The 22,104-nt window shown below is 44.4% G+C and overlaps 1 protein-coding gene across 2 annotated transcripts in view; it reads left to right on the top strand.

Moving 5' to 3' along the window:
* SNTG1 (syntrophin gamma 1) overlaps window positions 1–22,104 on the top strand; it is a 2,735,678-nt gene that overhangs the window by 158,442 nt on the left and 2,555,132 nt on the right. The window lies entirely within an intron of this gene.

Consider the following 22,104-nt stretch of genomic DNA (forward strand, 5'->3'; position numbering starts at 1 on the left):
TCAGCTGCCTCGGCTTTCCAGAGGATGATGGATTCCCTCTTACGTGGAATCAGAATTGTGTCATACTTAGATGACATCCTCATTTATGCTGGCGATGGAGAAATGCATGATAAAGCACTGAGGACGGTGTTTTGTAAACTCCAAGAGGCAGGGGTTCAGTTGAGATAAAAATGCATACTGAGAGCCCATGAAATAGAGTACCTGGGGTACTGAATCTCAAAAGGAGGAATACGCCCAAAGAAGAATCTCCAATAGGCTATTGTAGGAGCCCCTTTTCTGACGTTGAAAGATGAGCTGCGATCTTTCCTCAAACTTGCAGAGTATTACGCCAAATTCGAACCAAGGTTCACTGATACAACCGCCCCCCCCTGAGGGATCTGCAGAAGGAGGGTGCAGAGTTTGACTGGGCCAATCCCAAACAACTGCTGTTGACAAAGTCAAGGAAATAATTGTCAACGCCCCATGCCTCAAACCGTTTATTCCGATGTGGGACATGTATATCGCCAAAGATGCAAGCGCCTACGGGTAAGGAGCCACAATCGCACAAAGAAAAGCTGACAGAGAGCATATAGTAGCATTCACGTCCAAAGCACCCTGACTCATAGATGAACTACTCCACCGTCAAGAAAGAGATGTTGGCATGTGCCTGGGCAGCAGAATACTTTAGGATGTATGTATGGGGTACCGAGTTCAGACTGGACACCGACCACAAACCGTGTATTCACATGTTGAGCCCAGGAGGCACCAAGACTTTGACGCCAAAGTTGGATCAAATAGCAGCAAAGCTGCAAGAATACACATACGAGATGCCACCTATAGCGGGATGGAAGAATTCCCAGGCAGAATGCATGTCAAGGCTGGTAAACCCCAGAACCTCAAGCTCCACGTTCCTCCAGGAAGAATGTGTAGTGGCATTAGTCAAGGATTTAAAAATTCAAAAATTCCTGGAGATGAGCAACGCCCACTGGAAGGAAGAACTAGAAAGACGATTCCTTCAGCAAAATGGCAATTTGGGCCCACAATGGCTAGCTCAATAAGAGGGCAGTTCCGGAAGTTCTGCGCCCGTATTAGAAAGTCAATGAATAAATATTTGAAGCGTACAGTCTTGTAATGAAAGGAGATAAATTGATACCACCCAGAAAATTGCACAAAACCATACTGTGAATGGCATGCACAGGACACCTCGGTGGCAACATGACCAAATGGAGGATGCAGAAACCGTTTTGGTGACCAGGCACGGATCAAGATATCATGATTGAGAGGTGCCACGAGTACAGGACAGGACAAAAGGCTCAAGGTGAGACAAGCACCCATGATCCCCACTGAGATCCCCTCCGGAGTGTCGCACAAAATCGGTCTGGATTTCCTTAGTCCAGTGGACAATATGTTGCCGGACCACAAGTACAGAGTAGTCTTATTAGACTATTTGTCCAAATGGTTCAAGGTAGAATTTGTGCCAAACTTCACCACGACCACTGTTATAGAAGTGTTAACTTCCGTGTTCCAGAGGGAAGGATTATCCAAGCAAATAGTCACGATAACGGCGTTCAATTGTTTTGAAGGACATGCAAGGATTTCTAAAGAGACGCAACATTAGACAATTTACGGGGGAAGATACACTCAAAAGGAATGGATGCTGATCTGATATTGGGCCAACAGTTGCAGAAAGACAAAGTGACAGTTTGTAACAAACAGATTTCACAGTAGTAGGAGAATGACATTTGGAAAACCCCTTGTTGGGATTGGTGCAAGATTTTCTTTTGTATCTATTAGGCAAAGTACATTCTTCCCTTTAATCATACAGTACATGAATGGAACTCCTTGGTCTCCTTTTAGTGACTTATATGACTAGGGAAAATTTTGATACACTTCTTATTCAATCTTGATTTGGAAACTAATATTGGGGAGAGGGCCTTGTTTAACTGTGTGTGTGAAGTGTGTTTGTGTATATGTTTGTTTTATCTTGTCAGCGTGATGTGTTTTTTTGGATTAGTTGTTATAATTGTTAATTGATAGTTGGAATTCCAAAGTGTCAAAATAATGATTGGAAATGTATTGGAATACTCTGATATAGGTTTGTTACCAGATTTTGTACATGTTAACCCAGTTATTACTTTTTATGTGTGTATTGTTTAAAATGCATAAATACAGTTTATAAAAAATGTTTTTTAAAAATATTTGTATGACAAGGTTGCTTTTCCCAAGGCTGACCAAATCTGTGGCTCAAACGTGTGCTTTCGCTTTTGGAAAGGGGACACTGTGGGAATAGATTAATTGTGATCCATTAGGGCAACCAAATTACAATGGGCCTTGTGGAGTACATTTACCGGCCCAACAGAAATCCCTGCATCACAAAACTGCATGTTAGCAGTGATAAAAATAATGGCTGTGCTGTGTCTGATGAGCACATATTCCCTGCATCACAAAACTGCATTGTAGCAGTTACAAAAATAATGGCTGAGCTGTGTCTGTTGAGCACATATGTGGCGAGATGGAACATAGACACCCCGAGAATGGCTGCATTTTATTTCTTCATGTCAATCCAAAGAAAATAAATTAAATGCAGAATGACTGGTGCAACGTTCATTACAAACCTCAAACAGTTTTGTTCTAATTCAACACAGCCCTGTCCATATATTTCAATGCCACATCATCAAATAAGGCTATCCTTCCCAAAACAGCATTGTTTATCAAGTAAAATCCGTGAAGAGCAGAGAAATTCATTTCAGTCCACACGGCCTGCGTTTACTTTTGCAACAAATTAACCCACACAGAGAACTTCAAGTGAAAGCTCTTTCTCCCTGGCTATGCGTCAATTACAAAGAACTATTTCCAGCATCTTTCTGTGCTCTAAAACTGAACTGATCTGCCAAGGCCTTTCAGAAAATGTATGCCAAAGCAACCACATCTTGTGAAATACCCATGTAAAACTAACATGTGTAAATCCGTTTTTGCAAAAGCAGTGAAATGACACTTTGAAAGCTAAAATGTGAAATCATCCCAAATAATCGCACAGAAACAGTATTTTATGTGTGGAACCAGGGTGGTTTATGTTTATATTGTATTTATTTACAAACAAGACTTGGTTTCTGTGAAAGAAATGAAGGAAAAACAATACATTTCAAAACAGCAGAATAAGGTGGCCTAGGCAGGCAATTCAAAGGCACCAAACCGTCCTGGAAAAAGAATCCCTGACGCAAACAATGAAAGAACCAAGGTGTGGGAATTCACGACCTCGTCTTACTGACCGGCATTTCCCAAGCAAGGGACAATGGACAAAGGGGAATCAGCACTTAACAGAGAAGTGTGAATTCCTTTTGACCCCTCTCCTCAGCTTCATCTGCCAGAATCAAAGGGTGGCAGGCTGGCTGTAGAGATTTATAGGATTGCCCTACAGTGACAAATGCCAGCCATAAAACCTGAAATACTTTTTTATATAAAGACATTTATTTCAGTAATCTAAAGAAGCAGTAATGTGAAATGATGACAAGTTTAATGTAATAGACCATGTGGGTTTTCCTGACATGTGGTGGGAGCAAACGACAGTAAAGAGGCATTTCTGGGGAAATCTTACATGGCACAGTTCTGAAACGTAATGGAAATATGCATAACACTGTTAGGTTTATGTGTATCTTTTTGCAGGATTTTTGATAAAATGTTTTACATAGAAATTGTGAAATAGTGCCAGAAGTGCAAAGCAACATCACACAGACTTGGCGTTTGAACAGCCATATTCCTTGTGAAATATGGGATTTGCCTATCTGATTTACATAAGGGTGACTGTTGAAACTATGAAGTTGTATTCCATAACTCCTTTTCTGACAAATGTGGATTGTGGAACAAATGGAGTCATAAAATACATACATTTAAGGGGAGGTCACTTCCTTCAGTCCAATCAGCTTAGAGGGAGGTGGCGACAGGAATAGTCTGACCTATCCTAAATAAAGAGGTATGTCTAGAGTATTTCTACCCACATAGTACAAATCCTCTGTCATTCTGCTTATAAAAGGAGGACGCATGGAGAGAGTCAGGACATTCAAAATTCTGGACGTTCAAGATCCAGACCTTCAGACATTGAACATTCCCCATTCACCCTGCAAGACTCCAGAGCCAGGCCAGGGGTAGCTGATTCAGATCAAGGCAGAACCTCCTATCCAGGCAGGACCACTATCCAGAATGAAACCCTACGAAAATCCCGATAATTCAGGGAGAAAGGAGAAAGGATGCAGACCCCTTTGGGAGAATCCAGTGACCAGACCTGTCCTTGCCCAGCTGATGCACCCCGCTGTCCACAGTGACCAGACCCTGGAGGCCCCGCTGTTCCATTAACCCCTTAACTGCCATGGGTTTCCCCCTCCCCAGTGCCAAGGCCTTTTTTGGTGATTTTGGTATGTCGCCATTCAATGGCTTGTAACTTTTTTGTTACATGAGATATCTCGGCCAAATGTAGCCCTTTTTTTTACCACATGTAGGCAGTCGTAACGCCACCCAGGAATCCTAGTTTGCTGTAGGGGGGTGAGAGAAAATAACTAAAAAGTGAGAAAAGTTTGGGTTTTTTCAAAAAATGCCAATAAAATGATGCACAAAGAAGCCTGTGGTTTTTTCCTTGTAAGAGCTAGGAACAAATGGTTTGCTGTGCTGAATCCCCCAATTTCCTGGCCTTCAGAAACAGGTTGAGTGGATGGAATGGAAGAAAATGGTAGGAAAGCTGAATGGGAGGACAGAAAGGCATACATTTCTGAAAAGTAGACAAAATTCCAAGTTTAGGAAGGGGTGATTGGCACAGGTAGGCAACAACTATATAGGGAAAAATTCCATAGTTTGGGGAAAAGGCGGGAAAATGACCCAAAAAAAAAGGTGTGTGGCGGACATGGTTGGTCTGGTACGGCAATGGCTTGTATGAATTTTGAGAAAAACAATGCTCTGCTGCATTCCCCCGACTCTTGCAGTTAGGAAATCACACAACAAGCAATACCACAAGCCAAAAACTGAGCCATGGTACACAGGAGTTTTATGTTTTCGGCCTGAACAGACGTACTTAGCATGTGTAAATAAGGAAAACAAATGCGGTGAGGCAGGGCAGCAGAAAATGGGTCTAAACGTTATGAAAACCCAGCAAACACAACAAATGTCGTACCTTCCCATGTTCCCACAGGTGTCCCGCCAAAATAAGTACCTCACATGTGTGGGTGCACCTACCTGGGCACAAAGGCGAAAGCCTAAAACACGGCTAATCCCAAGTCCTTTGGCACAGCATAATTTCAGGAATTTTGCTCATGTGCACACCCTACAGATTTGGTCCTAGGTGTCCAAGCCACCAAAGAAAACAGGGAACCCCATGCATTTCCGAAAAGAGGACACCCGTGGGAATCCACAGAAGTCTGATTTGCTCAAATCGGCCCAGAATTTATTACCCAGAACGCCTGGCAAAATCTTAAATGAGGCGAAAAAAACACTATTTCCACAGACTAATGCAGGCAGTTGAATGTTGATAGACTGGATGGTGGGAGCCAGTGGGTTTCCCTCATGATTTCCTCCTATCTCCTTATGGACTTGATGAGATCTGATTTGTACCTGTAACTGAAGAACCTTAATAAAGCAACCATTAAGCATAAAAAAAAGAAAAAAATATTTCCACAGATCAGTGTGCTATATAAGTACCTTTAACATAACATTTCACTCGGCTCACCCACCAAACCATGCCACCAACAACACATGGCCTACCTTCCTGCATTTCTACAGGTGTCCCGATGAAAACGGTACCTCACATGTGTGGGTGCAACTACGTGGGCGCAAAGAGGAAAGCCTAAAACACTGCTAACCCCAAGTCTTTTCGGACAGCATCATTTCAGGAATTCTGCTCATGCGCACAAACTACAGATTTGGTCCTATGGCGCCAAGGAAACCGGGAGAGGGCGAACACCACTTTCCATTACAAATTTCCACAGCAGTTTAGGGTGCCCCACAGCCCCCCCTAAAATGCTGTGCTTTGTTTACCCAGCGCCCCTTAGCGCAGATGCGCACAATAGTTTGCCAATCTGCCCCCAGGGTGCCCAAAAACTACTGCCCCACCCATTGGGGGGCCTGTCTGACATTTTGTGGTGGCCCTCTACCCTCACCTCAAATGGATGGGGGGCACCTCATGCAGACCTCCCTGGGGCTCCTATGAACGGCTGTATGAGGTGCACCCCTCCATTTGGTGTGGGGGGGTAGAGGGACACCAAAACATATGGGACAGGCCCCCCCAGTGGGTGGGGCAGTAAGGTTTGGGCACCCTGGGGTCAGATTGGCACACCAAAGTGCCCCTCTGCGCCAAGGGAAGTTTGGTCAACAAAGAAAAAAATTGAAAATGGTAGCCTGCGCTTTAGGGGGGCTGAGGGGCACCCTAAACCTCCGGGGAATTTTCTAATGCAGAAGGGGTGGCCCGCCCCCCCACACCAAATGCAGGGGAGGCATCTCATTCAGCCCTCCCTGGGGTCAGATGCCCCTTCCTAGGAGCAGATAATTGCCTCCAGTGAGGGCTGCATGCCATGGCCCCAGTCCATTTTTGGTGGGGGGGAGGGTCATCCCCTTTCCATAAAAACAATTCCCTGGTGGTCTAGTGGGAGGGCACTCCCTCCAAAACCATCCATGAATTCTTTATTTTATTTCTTTGGGCCCATTCCCTAGGGGCAGATGGGGCAGATGGGCACCCATCTGCCCCAGGGGGGGGGCTAACCTGCAGGCCCCATCTTTTAGGGGGCCTGCCCACACTTTCCTGGTGGCCCTCCCCCCCTCCAATTGGATGGGGGCCACCTCATGTACTCCTGCCTGGGGGAAGAAACCTGCCCCCAGGGAGGCCTACAAGGGGTTCCCCCCTTTCCACTTGGGGTGGGAGGGAGAGGACACCACACTTTCATGTAGAAAAAAATCCCTGGTGGCTAGTGGCCCCCCCACTCCCAACCCTGTGTGCTACAAAATATGTATATATATATATATATATATATATATATATATATATATATATATATATATATATATATATATATATATATATATATATATATATATATATATGTATGTATTTCCCCCCAAATGTCCCCTCCCCTGGGGGAAGATAATCACCCATCTTCCCCCAGGTGTCTCCATACCTGTGGACCTATGCTTTAGAGCCTCCCTGGGAAGCGGACCGCTTACCTACCTAGTAAGCAGCCCCCCTCCCCCTGCATCTGTAACAGATCCTGGTGGTTTAGTGGCATTGCTGGCCACGGATCGAGCGCTCTGCGCCCGATCCGTGACCAGCAATGCTTTCACAAAAGGTGTCGTTGGAAAGGGGAGAGTCTCCCTTTTCCAATGACACCTCTCTAAATCTCCAGCTTGAAATACACCCAGCGATCAAGGAAGGTGAAGGGCACTCACTTTCTCTCTTCAATGCGGCAGCCGAAAATGGCTGCCGCTGTGAATTTACTTTGTTTCATGTCGGCATGCATTACGCATGCCGACATGAAACTGAAGGTAATCCATCCCCTGGGCAGTGATGGCCGAGCTATCTCGTCCTTGGCAACTAGGAGGGAATGCCAAGGACGAGATACCTCGTCCTTGGCACTTCAGAGGTTAAAGAAGAGCCCATCATTTTGTCAGTATCACCCTCCCCAGTAACCTAAAAGATACATAAACCGCTCTGTTCCCTTGTATTCTGTCCAACCCTATAAAAATCCTATAAATACCCTAATAACACTTAACTTGTCATAATCCTCTGTGCATCTTGTTCTTAGAAGAATCTGTGTTAGTGTGTATGTATAGCGCAATTCTTTCCAAGTTATTTCAGTCTGTTGTGTATGTACTTAGTAATATTTTGAATAAATGAATTAATTTCCCATCGAGATAAACGCGGCGTGAATATGTTAACATTGTCTTTCTTTAATACTGTAGCCACTAAAATGTAGTTGCATTAGAACAAATCATTTTGCTAACAAAACCGAGTTTGCCCATGAAAGCGTTTCCCTTTTTAAAGATTTTCCTTTCCTATAAAGAATCCCATACTGTCACCCATAAAGAATCACCCTTTCACTTTAGTATCATACCTGTTATGTGCCTTTGTACCTCTTCAGTAAAAGAGATTCCCGATTTTGACTATTTAGCTCATTTTTTAAGTTGTTTGCTTGTTTTAAACCCATGGAAACTAACAAATTGTAATTCTGCCCTTGTGATTTTGCTGCACTGCTTTCCTCTCTAAAGTCGATTTTCTCACCTGCATGCATGTTGTTTAGGACCTTGCCTCATAGCTTGTAAGTTTTCCTGCTTCTGTAGTACAGCCACACAAATTCCTGTCTTATCCTGCCTTAGCCATTCAACCGCACATGTAAAATAACTATCCAGGGAATTCCGAGTGCCATTTTGCCCATTTTCAATCCGATTTTGGCCTCCCATTCAGGGGTGGTAGGTCAGATTTCCAATCTGATGTTTGCCTCTTACATCTGAGTCCTTGCTACTCCTCTCCACCCACACAAAACTGGGTTCACAGATGTTTGGGGGAGTGTTGCAGGGGAAATGCAGACCTGTTATGCCATTTAAAGTATTACCAAAAAGTAATCCTGCTTTTAGTCATTTTTGCATTGATGTGTCTGATGTTAGAAAAGTTAAATTAAGTGTAGCCTATCATTTTACTGTGTAATTATCACCACACTGGTGATTGCTGCCCGATAATAATTCTGTTTGATTTTCATTTGAATTTCAAAATAAATATTTCATTATAACACACCGGCCTGGTTCATGGTCCATTGCGACACAGGGTGTTAGTCAAGGGGGTGTGAGAGGGTTGGCTGCTTTCTCAAAGCAGAATCCGAAATCAACAAAATTAAAAGCATATTTATTGTGTTCCACATCCCTGGCCAGTAGAAAGAGTTCTGGTATGGAGTCTGCCGTATCTTTAAATCTGTGACACAGTGGGGGCTTGTTGCCAGGATTGAGATACGTATTTCCTCCTGTGACAGCTTAACACAGCAGGCTAACCTACAAAAGGTAGTGATACTTTTTGTGGTTAGAAAGGTGTGTTATACTGTAAAAGCGCCATCCCAAACCGTAGACCCCAAATATCAGTCCTGTGTGTAAAAATAAAGTAAAATCAACCCTGAACTAGACAAAAAGCAACAGAGTACAGATTGGTCCTTTTATATAAATATTTTAAGAAAGGAAGAACACTCTTCATAATGACCACAGTGGAGATAAACATGGCTAGGCAGCACCTTCTGCATACATTATTTGTTACAGGGGAATGGGCAGAGCAGAATCAGGAGGCCTGGCTAGTAGAAATGATGCAACAGGTCACCTCCATGAGCATGGATGTGTGGCAGGACGGTGGCCTGTTAAATCAAACCTTGGGCGAGTTGTACATGACTCAGAGTATTAAAGAGGAGAAGATTAAAATGGCTCTGACTCAAAGCCTGCATATATCTCCACATGGAAGTTATGAAGCAAAAATATGAAGAAAATAGTACCTTTGCGCAAAACCAGTCTGAGCTCTTAACCCAAATCCAGACTGAATTAAAACTAGTAGAAGAGAAATTGCAAAAGAGCCAAGATTCGGAGGTCAAATTTGAAAACGACTTCAAACAGTTATGAGGACTTGGCTATACAACAACACAATAATTCAGAACAAGAGGCTCAATTGGATGCATTAAAAGTGGAGTGTCAGGAAAAGGTTGACTCTCTGGAAGAGAGTCAATAGAAACTGAATCGACGACAAAAATATAACAGAACCTGCTCACAACAAATAATCATGTAACAAAATCAGATCAAAAAGTTGGAAGAGGAGAATAATACATTAATCCTTAAAGAACTCCACTTCCAAACAGAATTTAACCAAGAACGCCAGGCATTAAGTGCTATTAAACTACAGCGGGATGACCATGCTGAACAGAGGGGCGCTCTATATCAAGAAAAAGATGCCCTATGTCAGGAAGTGGGCAACTTAAAAACAGACCTACAGAAAAGAGGGTTAGACCTCCAGGAACTGAACAAACTAAAAGTAAAATATGAAAAATTAATGGGTAACACAAGATGAGTAGAAGGTGCTCTAGAAGAGAATGCCCAAGCTAAACATGCGTAAAATCAGGAGATGCATCTCCTGCAACAAAAATGGTCTCAGTGTTCCCAGGCCATACAGGCAGCACAAAAAGACATTGAGGCTCTCTGTGTGAGAACAGTGGACTCCACAAGCAGGTGGCAGCTCAAGAACAGGTAATAGAGGAAATGCAAGCTCTGATAGCAGAGCAAAAGGCTCAGGCCTTAGCCTACCACCAGAAGATAGGGGCTGAGAGGGAGAAACTTGAGCTGTTAAAAAAAGGGTATGCTAGACTGAATCCAAACTTGAGGGACCCCGAACAAGTAGAGCGGGACAGGGCCACCCCTGATCTCAGTGTGATGCCCTCTGTACCAAGGGCCTCAAAACCATTTACCACCTTGTATACACCTGGTACTGCTAACTTCATGTCCATCAGTTCTAAAGAACAGGGACTCATGAGGCAGCCAGACTCTAGTAGGCCCAGCATGATTGAATAGGCAGGCCACTGCCCATCATAGATTGGATGTGCAGGCATCCCTGTACAGATTCCACAATATTATGGCCAATATATCTGATCAGGCAGACCCCTATGAGGAGAAACTTGGGCAGCTAGACCTGCAGAAGCATCATCTAGAAAGGGACCATTTGGTTTTGCTTTGCAGAACAAAAAGAGCTTGAATTGAGGCCTCAAAAGAGCATTCTGAAACCTCCACCCAATCAGGGCAGTGGGGGGGGGGGGTCCTCCACCAACCCTTGAAACAGTGATGAGTCAGACCACTCTCCTGTGCGAAGGAGGGAGTCCAAGGGGAGTGACCCAGAGAGCCCAAGGCACAACAGGGGAGAAGAAACTAGGCCCAGCCATTCTGAGAGCTACTTACGAGCTCAAAGAACCAGGGAGTGCTCAGAAGATAAAGAGTGGACCTCAAATAGTACAGCTCTGAGTCTGGGGGCGAATGGACTCAGCTGAAGCGGTAAAAGAAGGCTAATAAATAAAATAGAGCTCTGGTGAAAGACCCCATCAAACAGTTTAAAGCTATTAGAAATGGCATGACCCTCTATCACAAAAATACCAAATATTATGTCTGGGAGCATCTGGAGCTATATGAACAGATGAACTCTTTTAACATCAAAAATAGCCAGAATTGCATAGACTATTCCCAATGGACGTTCTCTCCAGAGTACTCCAGCTTCTTTGCTGGCTGGAAGACCAAAACCATTCAAGGTGGTCCACCTATAAGGTGGCCATCTTGAAGCACTTTTCCACACACAGAAACCCCCAGGAGGTCCGCAAGGTGGCCAACAACCTGCAGTGTGGAGAGGATCAGACCCCAAGAGAATTTGTGCAGGAGCTAAAAAGTCCATTTGCGCAAACTACCAGGCGGGTGCGCACGAATAGTAGGGAATTCATACCATCTCTTTTCATGTGCTCCCAAAATGTATAATGACACAGCTGGTAAGAGATTTTCATGATAACAGGACCCTGGACTGGGTAATAGAGCAGGCTACCCGGATCTACAAGGTCCAAAAACCTGCAGAAAGCAAAAACCAAACAAAAATCCCCAAACCAAACAGAACACCCACTGCTGCTAAGGTGGCGGAGGTAAAGGTTGCCCCCATTTTGGACCTAGAAATGGGGGGCCTAAAAACACATCTTCCCAAATCAGAGGCAAATAATACCTTCTGATCAATCAGCAACAGGTGGTAATCAGGTAGGAAACCCCATCAATGTGACATCTAACTCTGCTAATTAGATCAGGCCCAGGTATAAGGGCAACAGACTTATCTTGGGGGGTGTGTGGACTCCCCCAGCCCAAGGGGAAGGATCCAACCAGGTGAGTACTGCCCCAGGAAACTTCCCTCCTAACCTCACTCTGGAGCGCAGTAAACCTCCAAATCCTGGGTTATGTTTCTTCCCCCGGTACCTTCCAAACCCCAACCTTCCTTTCTCTCCTCGCTTTCAGGAGTCCAGACCACCCAATCCGGGACAGTGGAGGCCAAGGGTGGAGGGTTACCGAGGAAATCCCCAATAACCAGGGTACTCCGGGAGGAGGTATAGGTACCCTTCCCAAGAAAAAAACAAGATTTGATCAAAGACCCCCGTACCAGCTGGAGCGGGTGTCCCAAATGGAGCCCAGGTCCAGAACCTCTCACTCACATGAGTCGCATATTGAGGGCTCAGCAGAACCGTCAGATGAACATGGCGGCTCAGAACCCCTCAAACCAAGGGACTGGCACCCAGGAACAATAATGGGGAGAGAACCCCCAACAACCCACCGGTTCCAGAGGAGGAAGGGGGGGTGCAAATCCCTAGAGAATGTAACAGCAATGGAGGGATCATCCCCACAAACTGGTTCTAGTGACTGCCACCAGGTAAAGGGGGACAGCACAGAGCTATGGGAAAAAGGGGATTCCAAAATCCCACATCTTTCAGGATGCCAAATTTTCTTCACAGATTCCCAGGCTCCGACACAGAAAACTGTCCAAAACCTCACCGTGTCGGAGTCTAAAATAAAGAAAGTATCCACCCAGCAAGCCCAAAATGCCCATTACCTTTGCCCATTGGAGGAGAAAGAAGGTATATTCTACACCCCGTCCGAGTGCATGGGCAATGCACATTTTTATCACTGGTGGACACTGGATCCCAAGCCACTCTTTTGTCCAAAAGGGCCTTTGAGCAGCTAATTTCAGAATGGTGGGGGGAGACACCAGATCCCTCTCACCCCTCTTCCTGGGCAACTCCAGAAGTTCGACAGGAATGAAATACCCATTGAGGGGACTGGGGATCTAGAAATTAAAATTTAGTGACATAAGGTGAAGCACCCGGTTATAGTCGTGATTCCAGAGGGGACCCCATGTCAATTAGGTAATGACCTCCTCGGGAGGTTGTCTCCCCTGATAGACTGTGTAAATAAGGTCCACTGTAAGGAAATATTTTGAAAAACCAGCTCAAAGCTTAGCTGACATTCAGAAAATTAGAGAACAGTTGTTCCTCCCTAATCAGTTAGATGAGGGGGAGGAGCCTGTTCTCGCCACAGTGTGCCTAAATCATGGAAAGAGCTTCATCAGCGAAGCCGTGTTCAGGAAACTCCCAAAAGATCCAACCATTCCCACATTTAAATTGATTGATAAGTGGGAGATGGGCCTGGAAACTCTCTATTCCAAACATCTCCTGCCTAGCAGGTGTATGCTCAAAATTTCCATAGGTGACAAAAGCATAATTGTTGGGTCGTGCGAGATGTCCCTGCTGCGTTTTATTTAGGGAGTGACATTCTCAATCGGTTTGCAATTCATTTGGACCTAATAAATTACAAGGCCTGGTCGCGACTGGGGGCAATCCCATGGGCTTTGATGATTCTGAAAAGGCATTTCGGTCTGCTCAATTGCTGCCGTATGCAGTGGAAGTTCAAATTGGAGAGGAGGTCACCATCCCAGGACAGACCCGACAATTCCCACTTGAGTTAAACATTTAAAGAGGACAGAAACTGCAAAATCCAGACCCATATGTACACCTCAATGCCCATCTCCAACTGCAGGGGTTTGGTTTAAACCCAACACCAGTAGTCAATGTAGACCATAACACCATTCCAATAGTAGTGGATAACAGCAACCTTAGGAGTATCATTCTGGGCGCAGGCACCATTATTGGAATGGCGGTTAATGACCAGCATTTTTCCATGGACTTAGGACCAATCCCCAGTGACTGCTATGGCAATGACAATGATGATGACATACCGCCAGAAAGGATCTTCACCCGGCAAGTGGGGTATTTCCTGGTGTACTCTTTTTGCCTTTACGATGGGGGGGAGAGGTGACCTGTGGCATCAGGAAGGATGAGGTGATCTTCCAGGTCCACAATGACTGCCTCTCCTATCTGAAACCCTCTGTCCATGTCAACACCCTAACCAGAGACCTCTCCACACAGCTGCAGGGGGCTGCTGAGATTGCGAAACCCAATGTCTTTCCAGGCTTCAGGCAGATGGTTGAAGAGCAGGTCAACCTCGCTGATGCCTGTGAGACTGAGGAACAAAGGCAAAAGTTGAAACGGGTGTTTTTAGATGTTCAAGATATCTTTGCTGTGGACTCATATGACTGTGGTCACACCGAGATGCATACTACCTCAATTCCCAAGGACCCTGGGATGACTCCTGTATTCGTGAAGCAATATCACTTGTCTCTCTTGTCTATGGAGTCCCTGACCGAAATGATCAAAAATCTAGAGTCCAGTGGGATAATACGTCCAAGTACACAGTACCTTTAATAATCCGTTGCTGCGGATTTTAAAATCAAACGGCCAATGGCGACTTTGCGCAGACCCTAGGGAGCTGAACAAATGGGACCACATGTCCCGATGGACTCTTCCCTATATTGACCAAGGGCTGACCCAGATCCAATGGTCAAATGTGTACACCAACATTGACCTGACCAATGGATACTGGACTGTGCCCGTCAGTAGGGAGGGCCAGTAAAAGCTGGCCTTTACCTTCGGGGGCAGCAGTACACATGGAGCCAGACTCCCTTTGGATACATAAGCGCTGGCAATTAATTCAACATCTTCCTACACAAGGCCATGCCCGACTTGACTTAAAGGGGTAACATAGCCTATGTGGATGATGTGTTGATTAAAAGCTCAACTGTGGAGGAACACATAGCAGAAATACGCTATGCTCTGACCCAGTTGAGGGTTGCCAGAGCAAAACTGTCCTTCCAGAAGTCACAGTGGTGTAGGACCTGTGTCAACTTCTTTGGACATCAAATAACCCCTGAGAGTCTCTGTCCCCAGTCAAAGAAAGTGGAAGCAAAACTAAAACTAAAAGACCCCACAACTCTGCGTGAACTAAGAAGCCTTCTTGGACTGACTAACTACAGTAGGAAGTTCATTTAGAATTATGCAGAGGTCACAAGACCCCTGGGCCATCTGTTGAATGGGGGGTAAAGTGGGAGTGGGGTCAGAACAAGCCAAGGCAGTAAAGCAACTCAAAAGAAGTCTCTCACTTGCGCCTTGCCTAGGTTACCCTGTCACAAACAAGGAGTTATTTGTGGAAACGGGGTTCTCGAATACATGCTCGACAGCAGTATTATACCAAAAGCATGACAAGGTCAATAAAGTAATCTCCTATATAAGTAAAACTTTATCCTCTGTGGAGGAAAAATTCAATAATTGTGAGAAGGCACTCCTGGCAATGGTGTGGGCATTGAAAAATTAGCACACGTTCATCCAGGGGAACACATCATACTGGAGAATCCGCACCAGCCTTTGCGATACCTCCAAAGTGACAGAATCCAGGCAGGAAATGTAAGTAATTCCAGAATGACCTCCTGGATTCTGTGCATCCAAGGTTTTCCTGTGAAGGTCAGATATTGCCAAAACAAGAAGAGTCCTCTCATGCAAAAGGGAAGGAAGGAAAGGGGTGCCGATCCACACTCTCCAACTGAAAGATGGAAGGAGATCTTGGCGTACCGCTCCCTGATGAAAGAAGAACTCCACCAGATTAACCCCACTTTGCCCTACTCTCCCTCAACAAGAAGTCCCGGGAAAGCGGGGGGAAGATTCTGTGGGGTACATTTACCACAGAAATCCTTGCATCAAAAAACTGCATGTTAGCAGTTACAAAAAGTAATGATTGAGCTCTGTCTGTTGCGCACATAATCCCTTGCATCACAAAACTGCATTGTAGCAGTTCCAAATATAATGGCTGCGGTGCGTCTGCTGAGCATTTATGGGGCGATATGGAACATAGACACTCTGAGAATGGCTGCATTTTATTTCTTCATGTAAATCCAAAGAAAATAAATTAAATGCAGAATGAGTCTGCACTACGGTGCTGTCATCTTAAAAACTCAAGGCTGCACCCAGAAAGGAACTGCATTTAAAATGACATTGCACTGGTGCTACTTTCATTGCAAAACTCACACAGTTGTGTTCTAATTGAACACAGCCCTGTCCATATATTTCAATGTCACATCATCAAATAAGGATATGCTGCCCAGAACGGCATTGTTTTTCAAGTAAAATCTGTGAAGAGCAGAGAAATTCATTTCAGTCCGCACGGCAAGCGTTAACCCTTGAAGAGTACTTAAAATAAAAGGACTTTTTCCATAGCTATGCGTCGATAACAACAAAAAAAACATTTCCAACAGCTTTCTGTTCTCTGAAACTGATCTGATCTGTCAAGGCCTTTCAGAAAATGTATGCCAACGAAACCACATCTTGTGAAATCTCCATGTAAAATGAACACGTGTATATTTGTTTTTGCAAAAGCAGTGAAATGACTCTTTGAAAGCTAAAATCTGAAATCATCCCAAGTACTCCCACAGAAACGGTATTTTATGTGTGGAACTGGGGTGGTTTAAGTGTATATTACATTTATTTACAAAAGACTTTGTTTCTGTGAAAGAAAGAAAGAAAGAAAGAAAGAAAGAAAGAAAGAAAGAAAGAAAGAAAGAAAGAAAGAAAGAAAGAAAGAAAAACGAAATGTCTTTGGAAGCAGCAGAATAAGTTGGCCTAGGCAGGCAATTCAAACCTTCCTTGAAAGGAATCCCCTCCACAAACTATGAAAGGGCCAAGGTGTGGGAATTTACGACCTTGTCAGACTGACAATATTTCCCCAGCAAGGGACAATGGACCAAAGGGAATCAGTACGTCAAAGAGAAGTATGAATAACTTTTGACACCTCTCCTCAGCTTCATCTGCCAGAATCAAAGGGTGCTATGGTAAACCTGATGTTCAGAACTGGAACAGAAGGGGCAGGCTGGCTATGGAGATTTGTAGGACTGCTCTACAGTAACAAATGCCAGCCATAAGACTTGAAATACTTTTTATGTTAAGACATTTATTTCAGTAATGTAAAGAAGCAGTAATGTGAAATTATGACAAGTGTAATGTAATTTTTGCACAATTAAAATAAGACCATGTGGGTTTTCCTGACATGTGGTGGGAGCGAACATCCATAAAAAGGCATTTCTGGGGAAGGCGTATGTGGCACAGTTATGAAACTTAATGGAAATATGCCTGAAACTGTTAGGCTTATGTGTATCTATTTGTAGGATATTTGATATGTTTTCCATAGAAATTGTGAAAGAGTGTCAGAAGGGTGAAGCGGTGTGCAGTCATTTTTTCGAGGAAAAAAAAAATGTCGAAAGACAATGTCGAAAAATAAATGTCGAAAAAAAAGTCGAATTCCTTTTTTTAAATTTTATATTTATTTTGGGGTCCGGGAATAAAAAAAAGGGTAAAATCAAAAAAAGGGGGGTTTGGGGGGCAACCCCCCCATTTCGAATAAAAAACGTCATAAAAACAATTTCGACTTTTTTTTTTGACATTTTTCATTTTGAAAAAATGACTATGAACCGGGCGAAGCAATATTGAAATATGGGATTTGCCTATCTGATTTGTATAAGGGTGACTATTGAAAATATGAAGTTATATTCCATAACTCCTTTTGTGAAAAATGTGGCTTGTGGAACAAAAGGGGTCATAAAATGCATAGACTTAAAGAAAGGTCACTTCCTTCAGTCCAATCCGCTCGGAGGGAGGTGGTGACAGGAATAGCCTGACCTATCCTAAATCAAGAGGTATGTCCAGATTATTTCTGCCAACATAGTAGAAATCCTCTGATGTCATCCTGCTTATAAAAGGAGGAAGCATAGAGAGAGTCAGGACATTCAAGATCCAGACCTTCAGACATTCAACATTACCCATTCACCCTGCAAGACTCCAGACTCCAGAGCCAGGCCAGAGGTAGCTGATTCAGATCCAGGCAGAACCTCCTATCAAGGAAGAACCATTATCCAAAACTAAACCTTAGAAAAATCCCAATAATTCAGGGAGAAAGGAGGTAAATTGGCATACCCCTTTGGGAGAATCCAGTGACCAGACCTGTCCTTGCCCAGTTTATGCACCCTGCTGTCCACAGTGACCAGACCCTGGTTGCCCCACTGTTCCCTTAAAGGAGAGCCCAGCTGCTACACAGTGACCAGATGCCTGTCCCGCTGTCCAGAGACCTGGATAGCTGCCCAAACTACCCAACTCATGCATTTTGTAAGTATCACCCTGCCCATTAACCTAAAAGCTGCACATACACCTTCAACCCGGGCGCCCCTGGGCTCAATTCTCCACCCCATTACTCGACCAGCAAGGAGCCACTCGGCCCTTTACCCCCAACCAACACAGGCCCCACCCTGACCACTTTCACCTCATCCCAGCAATTGTGTGCAACCATAGCCCTGCCACCTTCTTCATATGTATATGACCCAACAAGCTTTCACACCTTACCCTATCCAGGGGCAATTGCTAATCTGCCAAACTATAGCCCAAACATCATCTTTCTTTCAGATGAGCTAACAAGCCTCAACCCAGCACCCTATTTAAGGTGACCTGCCTACCTGCTCCATCATGAGCCTGCTCGACAATCTTTTTGGTAAGCACCTGCATCTAGGTCAATCTTTAAATATTTTCCTGCATCAACCCCATGCACTGCAACCCTGCATTAACTTCGCCTTCACTTTTTTCTCCCTCCTTCCTTGGTACTGTGTCTGCTTTGCATCAACATAACATATCTAACGAATATGCCTTTGTTATGTACTATTGATGATTACTTATGATTTTCAATGCCTTACTGTTAATTCCAAATCACCACAACTCACACCTCACCACTTGTCTGCATACACATGTCATGCTGATCAACTTGCTAGACAACCTGTTATCACCTATGCATCTTTATGACAAACCATGATTGACCAACTTGATTATGTTGCCCCAACAATGTTGTTCCGGACAATGCCACTGCACCGCTTATTTTCTCACACACCTATCACTCCAAACCCCTCACCCATCAGAGCCTTGATAAAGACTACAGTCGAAACGCGCGTCGGCTTTTTTATTTCACCACATTTGGCACTGATGCCACAATTTTCATGCTGTATCAGAATATTAAAACACCATGTACAACAATAACTCAAGACTGAATTGTCAATAACTTTCAATAAGTATCAAGAGTATCAAATTTTGGACCACCAATAACTGCCAGGGCCCACACCACTCTACCTTGTATGTTCTAAGCATGGCCTACCTGCAGGGGACTAAGTTGTTCTGCCTCCCACTCGGTGGATGGAGCGGGATCACGTGGGCTCCAATGTCCTTCCAGTGCCCCTCCATTGGATAGAGACCAACTTGGATGATTGCCAGGATTGTGAGCTATAGCGTTCTGCAAGCAGTACACATTTGGTAAATACAGGGGCTGCTCCCATTCGCAAACAAACTGCTTATGCAGCAGCTGTACAGCACAGAGCATGTTTCCCAATACAGGGAGAAGTGGATCATGAGTGGGAAAGGAAAGCAAAGCAGCAATGGTCCTACCATCAGGAGCCTTCACTGTGGAACACCATGTAATGCTGCAGAACTGCAGTAATCGCCCAACAAAATTCAAACATGACACAGCCCGTATTTATGGCTTCAGAACTGTTGAGGTCTGATGGCTGAGCCCCTTCTAGGGATGACCAATCACCAAACAATTGCTACCCTACCACCATGCCAAGTGTATAAATGGGCTGGAGAAGATGAGATGATCGATCCAATGTAACTCAAGCAGATGTGTTGACAATCTCCTCCTTGTCCAGAAGGGAGAAAGCTAATTGGACAAAGGAACCCTGCTTGCTAGAGGCATTAAGACAAGGTCTACCTGACCTAAGGCTGTTGTGATACCACTTGAACAGTGGCCCATCAGAGGAGAAGTAGAAGAAAGACTTGGACCTTGGATAAAAGCAGAGAAGCATGGAGCATCCATACGCCAGCCCAATAACTTTAAACGCTCATCACATACAGAACAGGTGAACCCTGTCAGGAGGGCCCTAAAAAAAATAACCTGCCTAAAAAAGGCCCCTTGAATGAGAGGGGGGGGGAAGAACCATTTCAATGAGCAGTAGTAACCCAGGTTCTAAGACAGACCTCTGTAATAATCCAGATGAATGTCTGAGAAGGAGCTCCAGAGAATTTACAAACCCTCAGGGTCTACAAAAAAGACATCCAAGAAAAAGGTCTGAGAGACCTCCTGAGAAACCAGAGCAAACCATGGTCTAACAGAAAGTCTTTGAGAGCATCCAGCGAAGGAATGGATGAAACCTCCAGAGAAAACCAATGCTGTCTTAGGTCTAAATGAGAAAGACCTCTATAGAACCAAACTAAGACCTCCATAGAACGCTGAACAACCCAAAGTCTAACAGAGGGTCCTTTAGAAAAGCCTGATGCTCTGAGGGAGAGGCCTCTAGAGAACCAAGTTAAAAGTCTGAGGTTGACCACTAGAGAATCCTTAACAACCCAATGTTGTTTTTTTTACATTTTAAAAAGACCTCCAGAGCAAATGGAAGCTATTCAAGAGAAAGCATCATCCAGAGAGGCAAGAGACAGATCTGAGAAAGACTTTGAGAGAATCACAAGTTATGAAGAAAAGGAACCAAGTGGAATACAGGGTGTGGTAAGGCCCGTCATTGAACTGTGAGGGCTACACCGAAGGGAGAATCCCAATACATGCTTTAAACTATGTGTTGGATGGAAGAGTAACCCTTTTTTCTGTATAGTAGGGTAAGCTTACAGTGTAACAGGACTTATTTCATTTGTATTTCTTTGTTTAAACCATGGACCTAGCTCAAGAGCAGTAGAGCGATGTACAGTGTGTGGGGAGCCAGGATTTGGGCTTGCATCTTTTAACAGTAGCACAGTACTGTGAGTTGAGGCATGTGCATCCATTGGAATTAGAACTTGGCCAGGTGTTGTTGAAAAAGCCATGTTTTGAGAGAATTGCCAAATTGCAGAATTGTGGGGGCATTCCGAGCCACAGAGGATAGAGTTCCAGAGGATGGAGTGCTTGACAAGAGAAGGATTGGTTGCAGGTCCTCTCTTTGCGGATGAGTTGTGATTCAAGCCGGTTGGTAGTTTTACTACGCGAGGAACAGTGGTTAAAGTGGGCAGGAACGGTTGGGAGCAGTGTCCCTTTACTTTTTTAATTGCATTTTACTGTTCCTATGCTTCTTTTTTTTTATAAAAGCTGTTCTGGAATGTTTTCATTTAAAAATAAAAGTGTGGGAACTGGGGATGTGAACATGGGACCTGCTGGATAAGAGACATCACGTAACAGTGAGCTATACTGAAACTGCTCGGGTTGCTGTTTATTTCAGTGGACTGCTTTAGAAAAAGACCATTCGCATCATAGCCCTGCTCCTGCAGTAATCAGCATTTTTCTTTTGCATTTAAGCAACTTAATGTGAAAATATTGCAGGCCATGCTGTTCGTGCAGTTAATGGGCAGGTGAGAGCGGTGGCTTTAATCTTCAGCATGTCCCATAAGAGGTGCCAGTGGTGGGTGATTAGAAAGGGGAGGGCTGCAGGCTGTGGGGGACAATGGATAAAGGCAATGGGGGTAAATTAAAATGGATTTTGTTTTTTATTTCACTGCATCTTTCAGCCTCACAGCGGTGGGGGAGGATTGGAGGGGGCATGGGACCCAGGTTTGTGGTTTGTATTGGGCGTGGCAATGGAGTTTGCGAGGAGGGGGTGGGCCAGCAGGGACTATAGTTACACTACTTCTTTTCATACACTGGCAAAGAGCATATGCCACCACATATGTTGAGCTTAGCCACCATGTACGCTGGTGAGCTACTCGTGATTGCTTTGCTTTGTAGATGATGCATGTCGTCTTGAACCGTATCCTGGCCTGGATGGGAAGCCAATGTAGTTTGGGAGGACGGGGTGATTTGGTCAAATTTCAGTGCACCCATAATAACACGTGCTGTAGCATGGTGGGCTGCTTTTAGGGGAGCCAGGTGTGCAGATGGGAGCCCTGTCAGGAGAGCATTTCCTTTGAAACACTTTGAGAGAAATCAGGGTTCTTTTGATTCATGCAGCATGAAGGTTACACCTGGATTCTAAACTCTATTCACACCTTTCAAACCTGAATGGACTGCTACAGACATAACAAACTATAGCCTTTGTGTAAGGAACGTATGTAAATATTTTAATGTATTCCTTTTGTATTAAATTTGTATACATTTCATGTATGACGTCCAGCGAAT

Source organism: Ambystoma mexicanum, chromosome 5q, assembly GCF_040938575.1.
Source record: "Ambystoma mexicanum isolate Mex_15411 chromosome 5q, UKY_AmexF1_1, whole genome shotgun sequence".
Classification (NCBI taxonomy): Eukaryota; Metazoa; Chordata; class Amphibia; order Caudata; family Ambystomatidae; genus Ambystoma; species Ambystoma mexicanum.